The sequence below is a fragment of the Harpegnathos saltator genome, unplaced genomic scaffold (assembly GCF_003227715.2).
Source record: "Harpegnathos saltator strain DR-91 unplaced genomic scaffold, Hsal_v8.6 scaffold433, whole genome shotgun sequence".
Classification (NCBI taxonomy): Eukaryota; Metazoa; Arthropoda; class Insecta; order Hymenoptera; family Formicidae; genus Harpegnathos; species Harpegnathos saltator.
The window spans coordinates 110,613-132,809 of record NW_020230243.1 but is presented as its reverse complement, the minus strand read 5'-3'; the positions used below and the strand labels follow the sequence as shown (position 1 = coordinate 132,809).

Below are 22,197 nucleotides of genomic sequence, written 5' to 3'. Positions count from 1 at the left end.
AAATACACAGTAAAACCTTCGCAGCGTGAATATTCGGCTGAGCCGACGACGTAGAAGCATGACCGGGCAGTCCCCATGATTTTGTTCTCTTTGGGTTGCTGTAATGAATCCATTTTTCATCACCCGTAACGATGCGATGAAGAAAACCCTTCCTTTTTTGCCGCTGGAGCAGTTGTTCACAGACGAAAAAACGACGCTCAACGTCTCTTGGCTTCAAATCATAAGAAACCTAAGTTCCTTGTTTTTGAATCATTCCCAACGCATGCAATCGCTTGAAAATGGCTTGGTAGGTAACTTCTAATGCTAAAGCAAGCTCTTTTTGCGTTTGGCACGGATCCTCATCGAGCAATGCCTCCAATTCAGCGTCTTCGAAGGTTTTTGCCCTTCCTTCACGCGAACGGTCGTCAACATCGAAATCACCGTCTTTGAAGCGACGGAACCAATCACGACACGTTGTTTCACTTAGAGCAGCATCTCCGTAAACTTTTTGGAGTTCTCGATGCGCTTCAGCCGCCGTTTTCTTCGAATGAAAGAAGAAAAGCAACACTTCCCGCAAATGACGATTATTTGGCACAAAATAAGACATTTTCACACAACCAAAAGTATATGACGTAAAAACAAAATCACTAATGTGTCAAAGCGGTTTGTTTACCATATGTCTAAGCTTGGTTCATGACGTTTTGGTTATGTCACAATCGACCAGCACTTACTACTGGAGCCATCTCTTGAAAAACAGCGGGAACTTAGTTGCGCACCTAATATATTAACACGTTTCCAATATATCAAGAGACATTATCTTATACAGGAACTTAATACCTCGCCTGTAATAAAATTGGATATCTGAGGTATATAGTCATCGACAAGATTCAAAGTCTGCAAAAAACAGTAAATACTATATAATAATAATATATAATATATAAGTGAATATTATAATCCGTAACCTTTGAATCTGCATCTGCTTCTGTATAATCAATTGCAGTAGTAAACATAACATTTCTTATATTATTATCTAAAAATAAATACAATTCATTAATTATATTATAAATATTCAATTTGTTTTAGTGTAATATAAATAAAATATACTAACACCAAAGCTGAATCTATATCATTCAAAGGATCAGATATATCCAATCCATTACTTGCATTTATTCTTATTTTCTCAGTCATAACATCTGTTGTTTCGACAATCTTATCGTGTGAAATATTGTTACATGCTTTAGCCTTAGAGAAATTTTTGTAATTATTAGTATCTGATATACAGTAATTAATGCATATAAAACTTAGTTCTGTATGCCAGATCCAGGAATTACTCTAACTATAAGAATAAGATTGTAAGTTAATTACATACAAATAATATTAATGAATAAACGCATAAAACCTATTTCAACTAAAAATATATTAAAAGTTAAGTATAAAACTTTATATTAAAAGAAATTATACTTACTTGATCGTCTTGTTTTCGATGAGAATGTGAATATCCTCCATCGGTGGCAGATATCGCAGATACAAACTATATTATCTGTTATACAAGCAATTGGAAAAGATATAGCGCATGAAGAGGAAGAAGGGGCCGACGACCTTATTGAAATATTGTATATTTTTTTATCTTTTATTTATTCTTAATATTCTTTCATATAATTAGTTTTTTGTAATTTGAATGTATTATAACTTTCATTTATATTATTTTAATCCGTAACCCTTGAATCTGCATCTGCTTCTGTATAATCAATTGCAGTAGTAAACATAACATTTCTTGTATTATTATCTAAAAATAAATATAATTCATTAATTATACTATAAAGATTATTATATTTGTTTTAGTGCAATATAAATAAAATATATTAACATATCAGATGTAGTAAAAAGAAATCCATTATTTTTGCATGAAATTGAAGGCTTTAATTACCATAGTTAGAATGATCCTATTTAGGTCAAATATGCGCCGTTTTGTTCGATAACTTGTGGCCATTTTGAAGGTAATTTCATTATGCCTCTTTCATAGAAGCCCTCGTCCTTATTGGCAAAAAATTGAGACAGTCGATTTTCACAAGCCTCTCTTGAAGCGAATTTTTCACCAGCAAAATTGTTCGCCATGGACAGGAACATATGGTAATGACTTGGTGCCAGGTCCGGACCATAAGGTGAATGCATAAGAACCTCCCAACCAAGCTCCCGGAGCTTCTGGCGAGTCACTATCGATGTGTGTGGCTTGGTGTTGTCCTGATGGAACACAATTACTCTCCTATTGGCCAAAGCTAGCCGCTTCTGGGCGATTGCTTCCTACAGACGGTCCAATTGTTGACGGTACAGTTCCGAGTTAAGAGTTTTGCTGTAGGGGAGCAGCTCATAGTAGATAATTCCCTGCCAATTCCACCAAACACACAGCAAAACCTTCCTGGCCGTCAATCCTGGCTTGGCCACCGTTTCCGCCGGCTCACCGCGATTCGACCACGACCGTTTTCGCTTGACGTTGTCTTAGGTGACCCACTTTTCTTCACCAGTGACCAACCGCTTCAGAAATGGGTCGATTTTGTTGCGATTCAGCAGCGATTCGCAGATGGAAATTCGATCCATGAGGTTTTTTTTCGTTAACTTGTGTGGCACCCATACATCGAGCTTCTTTTTGTATCCAGCCTTATTCAAATGGTTCCAAACGGTTTTTTGTGCAATCTTTAGCTCTTGGGCAATCGAAACAGTGCTTACATGACGGTCGGACTCGACAATGTCCATGATTTTATCGATATTTTCGACAATTGGCCTTCCAGTGCGTGGTGCATCTTTGACATTGAAATTACCGGAACGGAATCGACGAAACCAAAATTGCGCGTGATTGGCTGTTACAGTATCAGGACCATAAGCACTATTCACATTTTAAGCCGCCTGGCCTGCGTTTTCGTCTTTATCGAAGAATAACTGTAAAATATAGTGTATTTTCTCTTTACTAGTGTCCATCTTTAACGCGCGCTCAAACAAAACTGAGTCAACTAATCACAAAACTGTCACAAAAGTTTTTTTAGTACGAAATCTCATCTTTCTAACGCCATCTAGTGGAACCCGATCGGACTTATACAACGCGAGATACAGATAACTAAAGCCATCTATTGGAAAAATAATGGATTTCTTTTTACTATACCTGATATCAAAGCTGAATCTGTATCATTCAAAGGTTCATCAGATATCCAAACCATTACTTGCATTTATTTACTCAGTCATAACATTTGTTGTTTCGATAACCTTATCGTGTGAAATATTGTTACATGCTTTAGCCTTAGAGAAATTTTTGTAATTATTAGTCTGATATACAGTAATTAATGCATTTAAAACTTCGTTCTGTATGCCAGATCCAGGAATTAAGAATAGGATTATAAGTTAATTACATACAAATAATATTAATGAGTAAACGCATAAAACCTATTTGAACTAAAAATATATCAAAAGTTAAGTTTAAAACTTTATATTAAAAAAAATTATACTTACTTGATCATCTCGTTTTTGATGAGAATGTGAATATCCTCCATCGGTGGCAGATATTGCAGACAAACTATATTATCTGTTATACAAGCAATTGTAAAATTGTCCAGATATAGCGCATAAAAAGAAAGAAGGGGCCGACGACCTTATTGAAATATATATTTTTTTATCTTTTATTTATTTTTAATATTCTTTCATATAATTTGTTTTTTGTAATTTGAATGTATTACAACTTTCATTTATATTACTGTAATCTGTAATCTTTGAAGAGATGAATCTGTATCTGCTTCTGTATAATCAATTGTAGTAGTAAACATTACATTTCTTGTATTATAAAATATACTAACATATCAAAGCTGAATCTGTATCATTCAAAGGATCGTCAGATATATCCAATCCATTACTTGCATTTATTCTTATTTTCTCAGTCATAACATTTGTTGTTTCGACAACCTTATCGTGTGAAATATTGTGACATGCTTTAACCTTAGAGAAATTTTTGTAATTATCTGATATACAGTAACTAATGCATTTAAAACTTCGTTCTATATGCCAGATCCAGGGATTACTCTATCTATTAATGACATAATATTAATGAATAAACACATAAAACCTATTTGAACTAAAAATATATGAAAAGTTAAGTTTAAAACTTTATATTAAAAGAATACTTACTTGATCGTCTCGTTTTCGATGAGAATGCGAATATCCTCCATCGGTGGCAGATATTCGGCATCGTTCAACAACAAATGAAATGGTTCTCTTATGCCAAATATCTTAGTGATCAATCAATAAACATTTAGCAGATTCGACGCACATCGTGAAAAAACTTGGACAAGTCAACTTTCAGTCGAAAATGTGAGCGCAGCATTGTGATATCTTTGAGGTTAGGAAGCTTCAAAACCGAAATGCGCGTCAAACCTTCGCTGTCGCTCATTGCTCGACGTAAACTACCAACGTTGCGATCACGTTGCTCGTGTTCGACTCAAATTTACGTGCTGTATAATATATATAAAATAAATAAACTAGCAATATTTTATTTTTATTTCACCTCTTGTTCTATCAATATTCTTCTCTCTCTTATTCCCTATCGCTTGCTCACTCGCACTCGCTGCTCTTTACTTCTTCAGCACGCTCGTAACGCCTCTGGTGTCGGAAAAACGAGAAGCACAAATCCCCTCTCCTCGGCGGTCTAGCGTTTCTTTCTTACTTTCTTACTGAATCGTAATTTCTGTGATTCAGACTTTAATCTTAAAATATCTCCACTTAGAGACAACGTACACAAAAAGCACAAGAACACTTTTCTTCCTATTTTTTAAGGCTGAATCGATTGGGACTAAAAAATCGTTGATCGGTTCAGCCATTCCTGAGATATGAATATCTCACCTCGCAGTTTCAACTCGCAGTTTCGCGTAATAATAGGCACTACCGTATCTCTTAATAGAAAAGTATAGTACTATTTTTTATCCCGACAAACAGTTAGTAAGATATCGTAATTTAAATATTGAAAAAGTTACCAAATTATCCTTAAATATCTCAAAAAATATCAGGCAAATGAAAAAATGTTTCAGACAGAAGTTGTTCAAATTAATTGGTGGATAAAGAAGATAATTAGTGTAATAAAAAATTAGAGTTTCTATTTAAGATCTTTATGTCGACCTTGATAATGTTTTTCAAGGTCATTCCAAAGTCAAACAATTATTAATATCTGACAGCTTTTTTAAGCACTACAGCTTTTGTTTCAAACATTGTTTTAAACAATCAAATTATTTTTTGAAATAATTAGTCGTTCCGGAACTTTTGGCAAACCCTGTATGTATGATAGCATTCGCAATTATTGTCGCAATTTTAAAGTGAGTTAGCAAGCATCATTTGAATGTTTCTTCTTTCATTTTTCAGCGTCGCAATAACAGTTCAAGTGGCTCTCGGTGAATTACCACGGCAATTAGAGGAAGCTGTGTAACGTCAAAATTATTACCAGTGGTAATATAAAATAAAATATTGCATTTACAGCGGAACTGCGGAACAATATTAACTATTGGAGCCAGTATGTGTCGCACTACAGGAAAAATAATTTAATTAATTTGTATTTATTTATTAAATTTATTTATTAAAAAATAAAACTCTGGTTGATAGATGGCTTGTTTATTCAAACCAAACTCCTCCACTTCCACCACTGTTTTTTGTGAGCAATTAATTTTCTGCAATATAGTAACCATGATTTGTTTGTTCCAAATTAATTTAATATCGTGGATGGCCCAAAGTCCACCATAGCATTAGATGATACAGAAGTTAAGTTATCTTCAGAAGTTTGGAAGTTAACTTCAGCGTCCATTTATTCAAGATTCAATATTTGAAGACTTACTACGTCCCAGATCTGACTTATTGATTTAACGATAAAAGTGAGTTCAGAATATAGACCTTAGTTTTTTGGTTTTCTTTTCTACAATCTCATTACTGAATTTTTCTTTATAGGTTTATAAAAATGGATCTATTATGGAACATGTTTTTCCATGAAAATTATGATGATGTAGAATATTATATAAATATTCGAGAACAACATTTAAAAATACCAACATATTATGAACATGTTGTTATTGGATATTCATTAAATGATAAGTAAAATATAAAAGTTATTTGGTTAATTGGAAAAAAAGTTCATATATAGATTTTGTCTATACAGGATGCACGATTTATCTGAAGACATTGAAATATCTCGAGAACTATGCATTAGATAAAAAAAGTGGTTAATCTCGGTTGTTAGTCTCGAAGGGGGACATCCAATGATACCAAACTCGACCTCCCACCCCACCCCCTGGGGGTGGGGGTTGGGGGCAACTTTGAAATCTTAAATGGAAACCCCCATTTTTTATTGCAGATACGGATTCTACGCCACAAAATACGTAAATTTTGTCCGAAACTTCTTTTTTGATTCGTGATAGACGGCGCTGTAATCGCAAAAAATTATATTTTCCGCAATTCTCCAGAAATGATCATTGGATTGAGAAATAAAAAATACCTGTTCAATATTTTTAAAGAACATAATAAAAGTTATTCCCTCCCCCCATCCTCTCGGGGTAGGGTGGGTGGTAATGTTCAAATCTCAAATGGGGACCTACATTTTTCATTGCAGGATTAGATTGTACGTGAAATTTTTATTGAAACAATTTTTTTCATTCGTGATAGATAGCGTTGAATTTCTCCGAGAAACTACTTTTAGCGTTACACAGGAACAACGACGAGGATGTAGTAGTTTTATGTTCCCTTCGGGTGCTTTTTCAATGTGAGTCCCCTTGCCTTTCACAGATCGGGGTGCTTTTTTAATGTGAGTCCCCTTGCCTCTCACTGTTCAATTAATTAGAGTAAGTGTTCGAAATTTTTACCTTCAACTTCAATACACTTATTGATCCTTTTTTCAAATGACTGTATACAGGATAGAAGCATATCTATGGGAGTTTCAGCGCAAGCGTTTCTTATGCGTTTTACCATGTTTTCACGAGTTGTTGGCACTTGTTGATAAACCTTATCTTTTAGGTAACCCCACAGAAAGAAATCCGGCGATGTCAAATCAAGTGATCTAGCAGGCCAATTAATCGGGCCACCTCTGCCAATCCACCGATCATTGTAATCACGGTCTAATACTTCCCGTGCTGCTATTGAGTTATGCGCTGGGCAACCGTCATGCTGAAACCACATACTTTGTCGAACGTCCAAGGCAACATCATCAAGTAGTGGTGGTAGTTCCTGTTCTAGGAAATTTCGATATTTGATTGCATTCAAATTATTTTCAATAAAATAAGAACCAATGAGTCTATTCCCTATGATCTACACCAAACGTTAACCGACCAAGGACGTTGATGTTCAACTTGTCGTAACCAGTGGGGATTTTCTACATTCCAGTAATGCATGTTATGTCGATTAACGCCACCATGGTTTGTGAATGTAGACTCATCTGAAAATAGTACATTAGCAATGAAATTGGGGTTCGTTTGCATTTGTTAAAGTGCCCATTCACAAAACGCCACTCGATTATGAAAATCATCGCCATGAAGTTCTTGATGCAGTGAAATGTGATATGCGTGATACTTATGACGATGCAATATTCTGCGAATACTATCTCCGGAAATTCCGAAATCGCGATGTAATTGCCGAGTGCTTACCTGTGGATTGTGGTGAACCGCTGCTAGCACAGCTATTTCATTAACTTCTCCTGTAACAGTTGTTCTTCGTTTTTTTTTAGTTTGTACGCTGCCATCCGAGATAAAGGCAGTCACAACTTTGTAAAAAAAAGAACGTGAGCGAACATTGTCTGGAAAACGCTCAGCATACAAGGCAACAGCATCGTCAACATTCCTCCTACATTCACCATAAATCAGAATCATTTCAATTTTTTCTTCTACGGTTGCAGAATTCATTTTCCACTTGCAATTCTGTTCAAAGAATGAAGGGTAGATATGCAGGTAATAAAAACTAGTCAAATAAAATGAAATTGTTAGAGATGCTTTCAGTTCTAATTCTGAAAGAAAAGTGAGCTCTGACCGCATTGCACTGCCTTTTATAATAAGCCGTAGTTCGCTATACACCCACAGTGGCGCGTCGAGCAGTTCCCTCTTCGATTCGGGTTCCCATTTGAGATTTGAACATTACCACCCACCCTACCCCGAGAGGATGGGGGGAGGGAATAACTTTTATTATGTTCTTTAAAAATATTGAACAGGTATTTTTTATTTCTCAATCCAATGATCATTTCTGGAGAATTGCGGAAAATATAATTTTTTGCGATTACAGCGCCGTCTATCACGAATCAAAAAAGAAGTTTCGGACAAAATTTACGTATTTTGTGGCGTAGAATCCGTATCTGCAATAAAAAATGGGGGTTTCCATTTAAGATTTCAAAGTTGCCCCCAACCCCCACCCCCAGGGGGTGGGGTGGGAGGTCGAGTTTGGTATCATTGGATGTCCCCCTTCGAGACTAACAACTTTTATTAACCACTTTTTTTTATCCAATGCATAGTTCTCGAGATATTTCAATGTCTTCAGATAAATCGTGCACCCTGTATAATTGAATATATGCACATGTGCTAATAATGAATTTATTATAATTTACATTTCCAAACACATTTTCGAGTAACCCGCATAACGTTTGAAGAACTTGTTTGAAGAACTTATTTGGGCCAAACTTAGAACATAATATTGATCAAGAAAGAATATCGCCTGACAAAAAAATATAATAGTTGTAACTCTATGGTTTTTAGGAAACCAAGAAGTATACAAGTAAAGATTTTTATAATAATTGATATATGTAAAATTATATAATTTACTTATTTAAATTTGTAAGGTAGTTTTTGTATTTAAAGTGCAATAAATGTGAAGCATACAGAACAATATTGAATATGTATACATTTTTTTAGATATTATCTCTAACAGCACAGATGTCCAAAGGACGTCCAGAGTACTTCTTAAGGACGTCCTGGTGACGTTTCTTCATTCTCAGGACGTCCATAGAACATCCCCAAGAGATCATGTGCTGTCTGGGGTACGATTTAAGACTTGTGAAATAAATTTTTGTAAGATAAAATTTTTCCTTTAAAGAGGCGTTCTTTCTTAATGATATTTTTTAAAATATTATACTATATTTAGTGTCTTATTTCATAAATTATATATATTAGGCTTCCATTATTGTATTAAATAAAATTTATTTATTTCAGATAAATAGCAGATCGATTCAGCGTGTCCAAAAATAAAGTATGGAGATCGGTTTTCGAAGTATGTCAAGTATTGGAAAGAAATGCACATTATTTTACTAAATGGTTTACAATGAATGATATGGTACATATAGAAGAACAATAATTGGTTTTCCTGGAGTCATAGAGGCTATAGATGGTTGTTACATACAAATCATTGGCGACCATGCCCCCCTGGAGCTTTTCGCTCTGATGTACAAACATATGTACATCAGAAGGCGGGAGCTCATCAGAGAGGGGGGGCTGACGTAACGCTCGCTGGGGCAGTGCAACGTATGAAGCACTAGGCTCGGCAGGTCCTCCTCCAGAGATGGCAAAGGATTCTGGCGAACGCCAGATACGGGAGGAGGACCGTCGAGGTTGTCCAGCCCTGCCTATCAGATTGGATGGGCAGGGCACATGGGACCCTGACCTTCAGAATGGCACAGGTGCTCACCAGGCATGGTTGCTTTGGTGAGTAACTGTGCCGAATAGGGAGGGAACGCACGACGCAGTGCCACCACTGCGATCACGATCACGACTCCGCGCAGCATACACTCCAGGACTGCCCCGCCTGAAGCGCAGAGCGCGGAGTCGTGATCCGGGAATTTGGACGCGATCTCTCGCTCCCCACAGTAGTCGGAGCGATTGTGGGGAGCGAGAAGAAGTGGGGAGTGTTGGCCTCCTTCTGCGAGGCTGTTCTCTCGCAGAAGGAGGCCGCAGAGGAGATCCGCAGAGTAGCGGAAGGACAGGACAGAAGACGGAGAAGGAGGGAGTGTCACCGTTTACGGAGGGCGGGGAGGAGTAGGAGCAGAGAGCGGGATGTGGATTCCTCTAAAGAGGAGGAGTTAAGAAGGATGGTGGATAGACCATTATACCCACCTCCCCTTCAGCCTGCTCCTCCTCTTCCCCCTGGGGGGAGACCTCCTGGAAGGGCGCAAGCGAGACGCCGCAGGGCCCGACTTAGGGCGCATAGGCACTCATTTGTAGCAACAGCGGCAGGTAGTAGTAGGCAACCGACCAGGGGAAGGAAAAAGGTGACGATCGTAGCAACGCCATCAGCTGCACGGGCGGCAGTAGCGGGAGGAACAGGGAGGAGGGTGGTGGAATGCAACCAACCCCCCTCGTTACACTCCGACTCCCCCTCGTACGGGAGTCGGATGAAAATAAGGGGGGGAGAGAGTGTCGGTGGCGTTGTCACCGGTTAAACACCTCTCCCCCCCTCTCTGCAAGGTCCACCGCTAGGGTGGACAGGCAGGAAGGGGTCACTTAGACCCCTCCCATCCCTCCATTGGAGGTGGGAGCGCCCGGCGGCTAGAGGACTATTTCTCCCCGTAACCGCTGGGTGGGATACCGGGCGGGGATTCCCGGTGTCCCAGCCAGCCTTCCACATATAAAGCGGCCAACTGGGGAGGTGGATCAGTCGGTCGCACAACACATACCAGGTGTGTCGGTAATTCCTTTGCGGTTTTTTCGCTAAAGAAAACACGTTATTTACAATGGATAGTTAAAATATATTTATTCAAAGTATTGACCATTTGATTCTATATATTTTGCCCATCTCTCAGGCAATTTATGGATGCCATTCCAAAAGAACTGTTTCTCCTTTGAGCTAAACCATTCATCGAGCCATTTTTTAACTTCTTCCAAATCGGCGAAGTACTGCTCTGCAAGCGCGTGCCCCATCGATGCGAAAAGATGGTAGTCGGATGGAGCCAGGTCTGGAGAGTACGGCGGGTGCGATAAAACTTCCCATCCAAGTGATTTCAACACTTCTTTGACTGGTTTTGCTATATATGAGACGGTGCGTTGTCATGCTGCAAAATCACCTTATCATGTCTTTGAGCGTATTGTGGACATTTTTCGATCAATGCACAGTTCAAATTGATCATTTGTTGTTGGTAGCGATCAGTATTAACTGTTTCTCCATGTTTCAACAGTTCATAATATACGACACCAACCTGGTCCCACCAGACATAGAGCATGGTCTTGCGACCAAAGCGATTTGGCCTTGCAGTCGATGGGCCGCCTTCGCCAGGTGATAACCATGATTTTTTTCGCTTGGGATTTTCGAAATAAATTTATTTTTCATCACCTGTTACTATTCGATGCAGAAATGACTTCCTTTCATACCTTTGAAGCAGCATTTCACTGACGATTTTTCGATTTTCCAATTGTCTGTCATTCAATTCATGTGACACCCATCTTCCCATCTTTTGGATCTTTCCCATCGCTTGTAATCGTTCACAAATTGCTACTCGGCTCACATTCAACTTTTCTGCCAATTGTTTTTGAGTTTGTGTTGGGTCTTCATCCAATAACTCCTGCAATTTCGCATTTTCAAACGTTTTCGGCCTACCAGGACGTTTTTTGTCTTGAACGTTGAAATCACCACATTTGAATTGTCGAAACCACGTTTCACATGTTCTTATGGTTGGAGCATGCTCATCGTAAGTCTCTATCAGCAAATGATGACTTTCAGCGGCTTTTTTCTTTTGATTAAACAAGAAAAGTAATGCGTGCCGCAAATGCACGTTTTCAGGAACAAAACTCGACATTTTCAAAAAATTATTAATCTATAACGCTGTTATTTTGGTGGAACGTAACTTGTGTAGTTTTGAGGTTAATGTCAGTAGAATAAAATTACATATGTATCAAATCATAACATTGCATACTTATGGCTAGTTACATCTGTTACAAAAACCGGAAAGTAATTACCGACATACCTGGTATGTTGGTGGCGCTCCGCTTGGCTGGGAACGGTGGTCGAAGCGCAGGCGTTGCCGGTTTCTCCCTTCCCACCCAAAGAGATGGGGCATGAGGGGTTGGAGGGGGGACGGTGGTTGATGCGAGCCCCGGCTTGCTTCCCCCTTCCTCCTGGGGGAGCGGTGGTAGAAGATAGGTCTCGGCCTGCTTCCCCCCTTCCCCTCGCCCCTCGAGGGAAAGACGATAGTCTATCCGGACTCGGGGCCCCGATTAGCAGTTACATGGCTCCGGGGCCCCGATCCAAGTCCCTTCGCAGCACCATCCGGAGAGATTTTAGCCGGTAGGAGTCCGGCATAACCCTGGCCCTTCTTCGAGGGTCAGGGTATCCATGATGGATTTCCTCCTCGTTAAAAAGAAAAAAGTCACATACAAATCAGTATTCCTATAGAAGATAAAAATAGTTATATTAATCGCAAAGGTTACTGTTTTATCGTACTTCAAGGTATTTGTGACAACAGATTGAAATTTATAGACGTTTTTGTTGGCATGTGTGGGAATGTTCATGATGCCAGAGTGTGGGATTTAAGTGATATTAAAAGATTAATTGAAGCAGGTAATCATAGATATTTTCACACTGATTTTCACACTGATTTTCACACTGATTTTTATCACTTATTGGCTGAAGGTGCTTACCCATTGTCAAACAGGATGCTCACACCATATCGCGATAATGGTCACCTTGATCAGACGCAAATAAATTATATTAGGTGCGCAACTAAGTTTCCGAGTTTCACACATGGATGGCGCTAACGATACATGTAGTCGACATACATGTCTGAAGTTGTGTTTTTTTTATAGCTTGGACATCTGTTAACAATAACCAGTCGTAATACCAACACATATCACAACGCAAAAATATTTTTTCTAACAACGAAGATGTTAAGCTTTGTGCCAAATAAACAGCATTTGCGGGAAGCTTTGCTTTTCTGCTTTAATTTGAAAAAAGTGCAGCTGAAGGGCGCTGTTTGCTTGAGGAGGCCTACGGCGAACATGCACCATCGAAAACTACCTGTGAAGATTGATTTAACCTCTTTCCTTACGATCTAATTTCCAACTATGCGGGCCAAAAGCGACACCAAGGTCGGTCGCGCGCAGGGACATAAACAGCTTGGCTCAGCGTTCGAAACTGTACAAATCGCAAACTTCCTATGATTTGTATATACAAGTGCGCGGTACAATTAACTTTGCAATATGTTTGATAAATAATTACGGTTAGTAGATTATTAAACAAAAAAAAGATTTATTGTTGCAAATTGAATAATCCATTAATAATAACATTTTTATTTTAATACAAAAATTTAGTAATCTTTGATAGTATGATATCTCTCAAAACATGTTGGTACATGTAATGCAATTTTACACTTTTTGCATTCCCACGTTGTCTCACTGCGTTTTTTATGCTTTGTGCAAACTACACATCTTCGTTTTGAGTGTTGGTTCGACGGCGTTGGATCTATATGTTTGGGAAAATGACTCCACTGTTGAGCCTGCAATCTTAGTGGTAAATCTCCATTTGACAACTGTCCTTTACGGTTGTAGTCCGGTAATGGTGTATTTTCCAATAATAATTCGGCTGTTTTAACCTTATATTCTGCATATCCCTGTCTTTTTTTAATATTTATCTTGTTATGCAAAATGAAAGAGTTAAATAAAGCTATGTCAAACAGGTAAAAGAAAATTTTGCGATACCCCTTCATACACTTTCTCATCAGAGGGAAGCACGCTAACATTTGATCTTGTCGATCAACTCCTATCATCCCTTTGTTGTATTCGACGATACACTTTGGTTTCCAAGTAGGATTGTGTTGCTTTTTGATTTGCTCAGTCATTGCTACTGTTGTATGTTTTGTAGATAGAATAAAAACGTCTCGTTTATCTTTCCATTTTATTGCCAGTAATCCATTGCAGTTTCTCATTTCATATTCCCCTTTTTTTAATTTTGTTTTCAAGAAATCTTTTGGCATATTTTTTCTGTTTGCGTGCACTGTTCCAATGACATTAGTTTTACTGTTGAGTAGAGTTACAAAAAGATTTGGTGAAGAATACCAATTGTCCAAATATAATGTGTGTCCTTTGTGTAAAATTGGCTTTGATAGTTCTTTGACCACAGTTTCAGATGCATTTTCTGTAGTATGTATTTTGTCACGGCCAGTGTATATTTTGAAATTATAGCAGTAACCTGAACTGGACTCACATAATTTATAAACTTTTATACCAAATCTCGCTCTTTTTGACGGATTGTATTGTTTATAGGATAAGCGTCCTTTAAATTTTATTAATGATTCGTCAATTGCAATGTCCTCTTGCATAGTATACATTTCTTGGAATTATTGATGAAAATAATTTATTACGGGTTTTATTTTGCTTAATTTATCACTTCTATTGGCCACCTTATTATTTGCAAAATGCAAAAATCTACTTATTTGTAAAAATCTTCTGTACGGCATCGTTTCTCTAAATATTGGAGTTCTAATAACGGTCCTCTTAGACCAATACATTTGAATTGCAGGTTTCTTCACTTCAGCCGCAATTATATATAGGGCAATATATATTTTTAGTTCATCACAGTCAACAGGAAACCAAGCTTCATCAATTTTTCTTCTTTTATTTTCATTGTTTATTACTTGTTTCGCGTATAGATTTGTCTCCGTCACAAGATTTTCCCAAAATATACTATTAAACATTATATTAAAAACGCCCATTTCCTTTTTGCTTGTACTCAACTGATCTAATGTTGCCTCTTTTATTCCGGGAATTTCCATATATTGCCATATTTTTGGTTGGTTCTCGTTTTTTTTCCAGACCCACAACTCAGGTGGTTGATAATGATCTTCATTATCGGATTCTTCGCTAATCACCAGTTGCTTAGTAGCTTTTCGTACGAAACGTACAATGTCACTACCACTGTCACTACTACTGGTAGCAATGTCATCACTGTTCTCAATTCTAATTTTTCTTTTTGAAGACATTTATAATGGGTGATTTTATAATACTTCTTACATACGATGTAACGTCGAATGCGAATGAGAAGTAACTGAACGTCGCGCCTCTGGAATGTCTCTGTGACCTATTATATTCATATTTATGAATACAATATTCATAATATTCATATTTGGGACGGCCGCCCCACCAAGTTTCTGAAATGTCTTGTTTATGTTTCGCCCGGTAGACTTACGACGACTCTGAGGCGTCTTATTCGTGTTTGGTCCGATAACCTTGCGACGCCTCTGAGGCGTCTTATTCGTGTTTGGTCCGATAACCTTGCGACGCCTCTGAGGCGTCTTATTCATGTTTGGTCCGATAACCTTGCGACGCCTTTGAGGCGTCATTGTAAGCTAAGGGGTTAAACGCTTCAGAAGTGGCGATTTCGACACTGAGGACAAGGAGTGCTCCGGAAGACCAAAAACAAGCCGGAGGACGCCGATCTGCAAGCGTTATTGGATGAAGATGATACACAAACACAAGATCAACTTGCGGAGGCATTAAACATGATTCGCCAAGGTATTTCCAAACGTTTACATGCCATGGGAAAAATTCAAAAGGAAGGAAAATGGGTGCCGCATGAGTTGACTGAGAGACAGATAGAAAATCGAAGAACCACTTCCGGCAAAAGCCGCAGAAGCATGCCGCAAAAGCAAATTTTGCTTTTGCGGCATGAAAGAAAGAGTTTCCTGCATCGAATTGTTATTGACGATGAAAAGTGGATATATTTCGAGAATCCTAAACGCAAAAAATCGTGGCTTTCACCTGACAAAGCATCAACATCGACGGCACGGCCAAATCGCTTCGGAAAGAAGACAATGCTCTGCGTTTAGTGGGACCAGAAAGGAATCGTGTACTATTAGCTGCTGAAAGCGGGCGAAACCGTCAATAAGCATCGCTACCGACAACAGCTGATTAATTTGAACCATGCAATGATCGAGAAACGGCCAGAATGGGACACGAGACACGAACGAGTAAGGGAGAGTGGGGCAAGTAGTGACAGGGGGCAAAGAGTGATAGTTCGAATTTCTCTTATTTCTCGCTCTTTATTTGTCTTGGCTGTCAATAGTGAGTAAGTTCTCAAACATCTAACTATCCTTAAAAATTGCGATTGAGTTAATGAAGTCAAATATAGCTAATGAAGAAGCCTAAAATCTTGTCCTCGTGAAACAAGATATAACCTAATTTTTATTCAGGTATTTTAATTTACATTGTTTTACTCCTGATCCCTTGAGTGAGATTTAACCTATACAGAGTTATACGCAACATATTTCTTTTATTGTGATTTAACCTACATACTTGTGTTACGTCCTGTAGATTTAATTAGCAAAAATTCTTTCCTCTCGCGGATTTATATTCTCCTAATATAACTATAATAGGAATATATACATATATAAATATAAATTAGGAAACAGACCCATCTGGCGAACAGCCGTCGCGCCAAATGAAAGGCGATTCGGGAAAATTCCATAACAGGAAACAGTGCCCTGTTGTAAAAATCTACGTCTTCGTTTAAAGTTTATATCTGGATAGTGTTCGCCAAGTGTGTCCGTCGTCCTAGCTAAAAATTTGAAACTCCGGGCTAACAAACCTTCAGTAAAACAAAGCAACACAGAGCATTCCTGCTCTAAAACTTGAAACTTACATCTTCCCAATCCAAAACCATATGTGCCCTATCAGTCAACCAACAAAGCTTACTTTACTGATAGTCGTAAAATCTGATCTCAGCCTTTGATTTACGGCATTTTGATTTTTCCAGCCGGCCACTTGTATACATTTCTCTATCTCAAGAATCCACCACCTCCACGCTTGTCGCGCCTAATTCATTCAGCCAATCATATCATATCCACCTAAAACTATGAAACACCCACGCTCCATCCTTTAGCCCTTCCATATTCATATCTCCAAAAACTAACTGTCTCCTCCCACGATGTCTTTTAACTTCGCTAATGGCTGAGACTTTTTCCCACTAAGACCAATTCACCCCTTCCTCAAAGGCCATCTCTCTACCCACCCTGATAGCTTCTGCCTCCGATTATCACTATGAAAACCGCGGTAATCCGCTTCCGCGACACTTCTACTTCTACTCTGAAAAAGGCAGTCATACTCTCACTCGGATATTCTGTTTTCAAGATTCAGATATTCAGATAATATTTCTAACTCATATATCCAAGTTTGTGCAAATATTCAAAGAAATCAGCAAAAAAAAAAATATATTAGTGTTTGTGTCATAATTGGACAAACGGAAGGGAGTGGACGAGCACAACCTAACCTACCGAGCAGGAGTTATCAAACTACAATTTTATTTTTTGCTCACCTCCGGGATAACAGGAGTCAGCAGTAAGTTCTGTTTTTTTTATATATACCCTTATTTATTGGTTCCACCCGTTTATTGAAATACATTTTTAGTGGGCCATTATTGTCATTCTGTGGTATCCATCCAACAAGTTCTTCATTTCTTTGAGACGGTGTACGAGATTAGAGATCTATATGAATTCGAACACCAACTGCAATATCTCCGTTCCATCATAAATATTTCATTTGAAACAGATTTTCACCCAGACCCGACACTCCTACTCCCTTTTCTACTCCGACGTCTACCTATTAGTCCTCCCTCGTCTCCTACACGCGCTTCTACTCCTTCTACCCCTTCAATATCGTATTCTCCCGTCTCTTTTTCCGAATTATCCACCCCTTTAAATTCTCCTGACCGCTCTCGTTCCCCCTCACCCGACTAACTTTCTATTCATATTCTTCCCCTTTTTCCTTTCCTTCTTCTTCTTTCACTTCTCATACACACACACATACACACAACATCATTCAAGTAAATTGTAATAAACCGCGCCGCATAACTCTCTGTTGTCACTCTTATTTTAATAAATTTGGTATTAATTTATTTCCATCAGTTAATTTCAAAATCACCCCACCCTTCCAACAGTCAACTCATGGTCCTATCCCCGGTAAAGGGATTCGCGTCCCTGACCGAAAAACGGACCGCTCGTCGTACGTCGGTGCCCGAGTAAAGGGACCCGTCGGGTCCCTGATCCGTCCACTGACACGCGTGTACGAATGAGGTTCGCCTTACTCGCGAACGAAAAGGTTGCGTTCCTCCTCTAGGACGTAACACTTGTATATCAATTCGACTCCTCTGAAAAATGTTTTAAAGTAAAAGGCAACCGCTGGGGCAAAAAGTGACAATTTTTGTGGGGTAAATAGTGACAAGCTTATCTAGAATAAAAGGTTAAGTTAATCTATTTTTGAAGAATCTAATGAACAATTTTACTCCTATGCTAGGTAGTGTGATGTCCAAACTTCAGACAATACTGACATAAACTATTTTGTTTGAATCATTTTCACAATGGTTAGAAATTATAAAAAGAAAACAAACAAAGAAACTGCCACTCCCAGTGAACTTGCAGCTGCAGTAAAACTGGTTCGTGATGGATGGTCTATCAGAGCAGCTGCCCAACAGAAAGGACTTAATAGGCAAACACTATGGAAAACAGTTCATCGCACTACAAACTTGGAAAATTTGGACGAGAACTCCAATTATTTTCAACTAAGCCGTGGAAGAAAATCCATCTTCCCTAAAAAGTTAGAAGATGAAATTGCTGAATATTGTATTAATATATCTATGCAAAATTATTTAAATGGAAAAAACTTTGACTCTTTGGAGGCCTTAAAAAACGGCGTCTCTTCGTTCTTCGAATCTAAACCGCGCAGTTTTTATGATCGAGGTATCCGTATGCTGCCAGAACGTTGGGAAAAGATTATAGAAAACGATGGAGAATATATCATTGATTGAATAAAGATTTTTGTTTGCCTAATCACTGTGTGACTTTTACTCACAAACTCCGCACGAACTTTTGCACTCACCCAATAGAATGGGATTTGGTTTAAGTGTAATTAAAGTTAGAGAATTGGCATATGAGACAGCTATTAAAAATAATCTTCAAATACCAGAAAACTAGAAAATCAGTAAAATGGCTGGTATTGATTGGTTTCAAGGTAAAATATATCTCACTGAGTTAGTTTGTCGCTATTCAAATATTAATTTTTTTATGATTAATTCAATTTATTTATTTATTTAAAGGTTTCAAAATACGACATACAAATATATCAATTCGAGTTCCAAAAGGCTGTAGCATTGCTCGTGCTTCAGCATTTAATAAGAAAAATGTTAACAATTTTTTTAATAAGTTGAACGAAGTTCTGAAAAGGAATTCTTCCTTTATGAATGGATCCAGACTTTACAATATGGACGAAACTAGCACTAACACAGTGCAAAATACCCGAAAAATTATCTCTTTTAAAGGTGTGAAGCAAGTGCATCAAGTGAAGAGTGCGGAGAGAGGTACTTCAGTAACAACCTGCTGCTTTATTGGAGGCGCTCATGGAGTGGTAATACCTCCAGTTATGATTTTCCCTCGCAAATATTATAAGAGTAATATGGCACTGAATGCTTTCCCTGGAACACTTGGACTAGCCAATAGCAAAGGCTATATGACAAAAGAGATCTTCGTTGATGTTATGAAACATTTTGTAAAGTGTTCAAATTCTTCTAAAGAAAACCCTACGCTTCTTTTAATTGACAATGTTGAAACTCATTTATGAGTTAACGCTATAAATTTTGCCCGGGAAAATGGAGTAACGCTGTTCACTTTTCCTCCCCATTGTACACACAAACTCCAGCCGTTAGACGTCGGAATTTTTGGTCCTTTTAAGTCATATTATGATAATGCTATAAATAATTGGATGATGAACAACCCTGGTGTCCCTGTATCTATTTATCATGTAGCAGGATTTGTGCGAGAAGCTCTAAGTAAGACAACTATTCCAGTAAACATTATTGCCAGTTTTGAAAAGCCAGGCATATATCCTTTCAACCGATCTGTATTTCAAGATGCAAATTACATCATGTCTACAGTAACGGAATAGCTGGATCCAAATGAGAGAGCTAACAATCCAAATGGATCCGAAAACCTGAGAGAGACAGTAACCACCTCAGCATCAGAAACTTCAGAGACAGTAATACGGCCATAACCAATACTAATGACTCATTCATAAGTCCATCAGATTTCAAAGGCTATTCTAAAGTACAGCCTAAATACGAGAAAACCCAGAAGGAGGGACAAGTGTATGATTGTCACAGATAGTCTAGAGAAGAATGAAATACAGGAACGTGAAACACAAGATAGAGAAAAAACACAAATCTGAAGAAAGGAAAAGACAGCGAAAAAGTAATAAGAATAATTCAGAAACAGTTCAAACAAAGAAAAGAAAATACAAAAAGAAGAGAGTACAGAGAGTTTTAGATTTTGATAAGACGTCAAATGATCTAAACTTTGATCGATTCGTCGTGAGAGAAGAAGAATTAAATTTGAGGAGCTTAACGCGACATGGGAGGAAGATGATATTACGATAATTTTATATTTGTTCTCTTCGGTATCACTACATAAGTATAATAAGTAATTTTATGTTCATTCCTTTCGTTATAATAAGCAATTTTATGTTCATTTCTTATATCATGTTTGTAGTAGTAAATTTAATTGTGCAAAAAACAGCCGAAGATTTAATGTTTTTATTTTATTTATGGTTTTTATTTTTTAGAAGTGTGGAAGTAGTTACAGTTAAAGAATAATTGTGATTTTTAGCAACAAATACTAATCTATGGCTATTAATGTGTGCTATGTCCTCTTGACTGAAATTAGAAATTTATTCTTGGAAGGCAGTATTCTGTTTCGTAATAATTTTATGTCTGTTCTTTTCGTTATCTCTGTATAAGTATAATAAATAATTTTATGTTCGTGCCCTTTTTGTTATAATTATAATATGCAACTTTATGTTCGTTTCTTTCGTCATGTCTGTATTAGTAAGTTTAACTATGCAAAGAGCAGCCAAAGAGATTTAATATTGTTATTTTATTTATGTTTTATATTTTTTAGAATAAATTTTAGTTTACATGTGTAATCATTTCATTTAAATACCCTTTTCCTGACGCTTAAAGCATTTATTCTTTACATATATATGTAATAATACTTGAGGAGTTAAAAACTATTTTTTTCATGATTGTCACCATTTGCCCCTTAGGATGTCACTATTTGCCCCAGGATGGGGTAAATAGTGACAAAATGCAGGTTGCGGTTTTTATGAAAATTTCGCCCTTATATCTGACTTATGGAACTTTTACTTCAGTTTTTCGTATAATTGAAGATAGTAAGTTATCTTCTTAGTAAAACAGCTGATCTTGATAACTTGAAACTAGTATGTACGGAGGAGAAAAAAGAATCTGTCACTATTTGCCCCATCCTCCCTTAATATTGCAACACGACAACGCTCGTGCCATCGCACTTCCATCGTCCAGGACACTATCAAAACGCTGAAATGGGATCTGCTACCGCACCCGCCATATTCGCCAGACCTGGCCCCTTTCGATTATCACTTGTTCCGGTCGATGGCACATGGCTTGGCTGGGCAATACTTGGCTAATTTCGAAGAAGTGCAAAATTGGTTGGATGAATAGTTTCGGTCCAAAGACGCGTCGTTTTATCGTCGCGGTATTCATGTATTGCCAGAAAGATGGCAAAAATGTGTAGCTAGCGAAGGACGATACATTCAATAAACCATTTTTTGTATTTCTCTTGAAATTTTCCATTTTTCATTGATCAAAAAAACCCGGAAACTTAGTTGCGCACCTAGTAACAGGAAACATGCTCAGACGTGTGTAATAATAGATCGCTGTTTTGGACTTTTAACAGGGCGATTTAGAAAATTAAAATACGTGTACATGTACACCACAGAATTAATCCCTCTAGTAGCCTTAGCATGTTGTATACTGCATAACATCTGTATAGAATTAGAAATTGATATATTAGGAGTATAAATAAGTTTCCGCTGTTTGAAAAAAGATGGCCTCACCAGAAGGTTATGTTGAAATTGTGAGATGTAAAACGTAATATCATAAGTTTGGACGTCTGGTAAAAACATAACCTTGAAGTATTAGTGACTCCGTATCAGCATCACGCAATTTTTTCGTGCGAAAATGTCAAGTTTTGTGCCGAATAAGCGTCATTTGCGAGAACTTTTGATTTAATTTCGTTAATTTCGTTAATTTCAAGAAATCTGCAGCTGAGGCGCATCGATTGCTTGTAGAAGCATATGCTGAGACTATTTTAAGTGAGAGAAGTTGTCGTGAGTGGTTTCAAAAGCTTAAAAACGGTGAGTTTGACGTGGAAGACGAAGAACGTAATGGAAG

The 22,197-nt window shown here is 37.7% G+C and overlaps 1 pseudogene; it reads left to right on the top strand.

Moving 5' to 3' along the window:
* Window positions 1-5,956: 5,956 nt before the first annotated feature.
* LOC112589224 (putative nuclease HARBI1) lies at window positions 5,957-21,825 on the top strand (annotated as a pseudogene).
* Window positions 21,826-22,197: the final 372 nt, after the last annotated feature.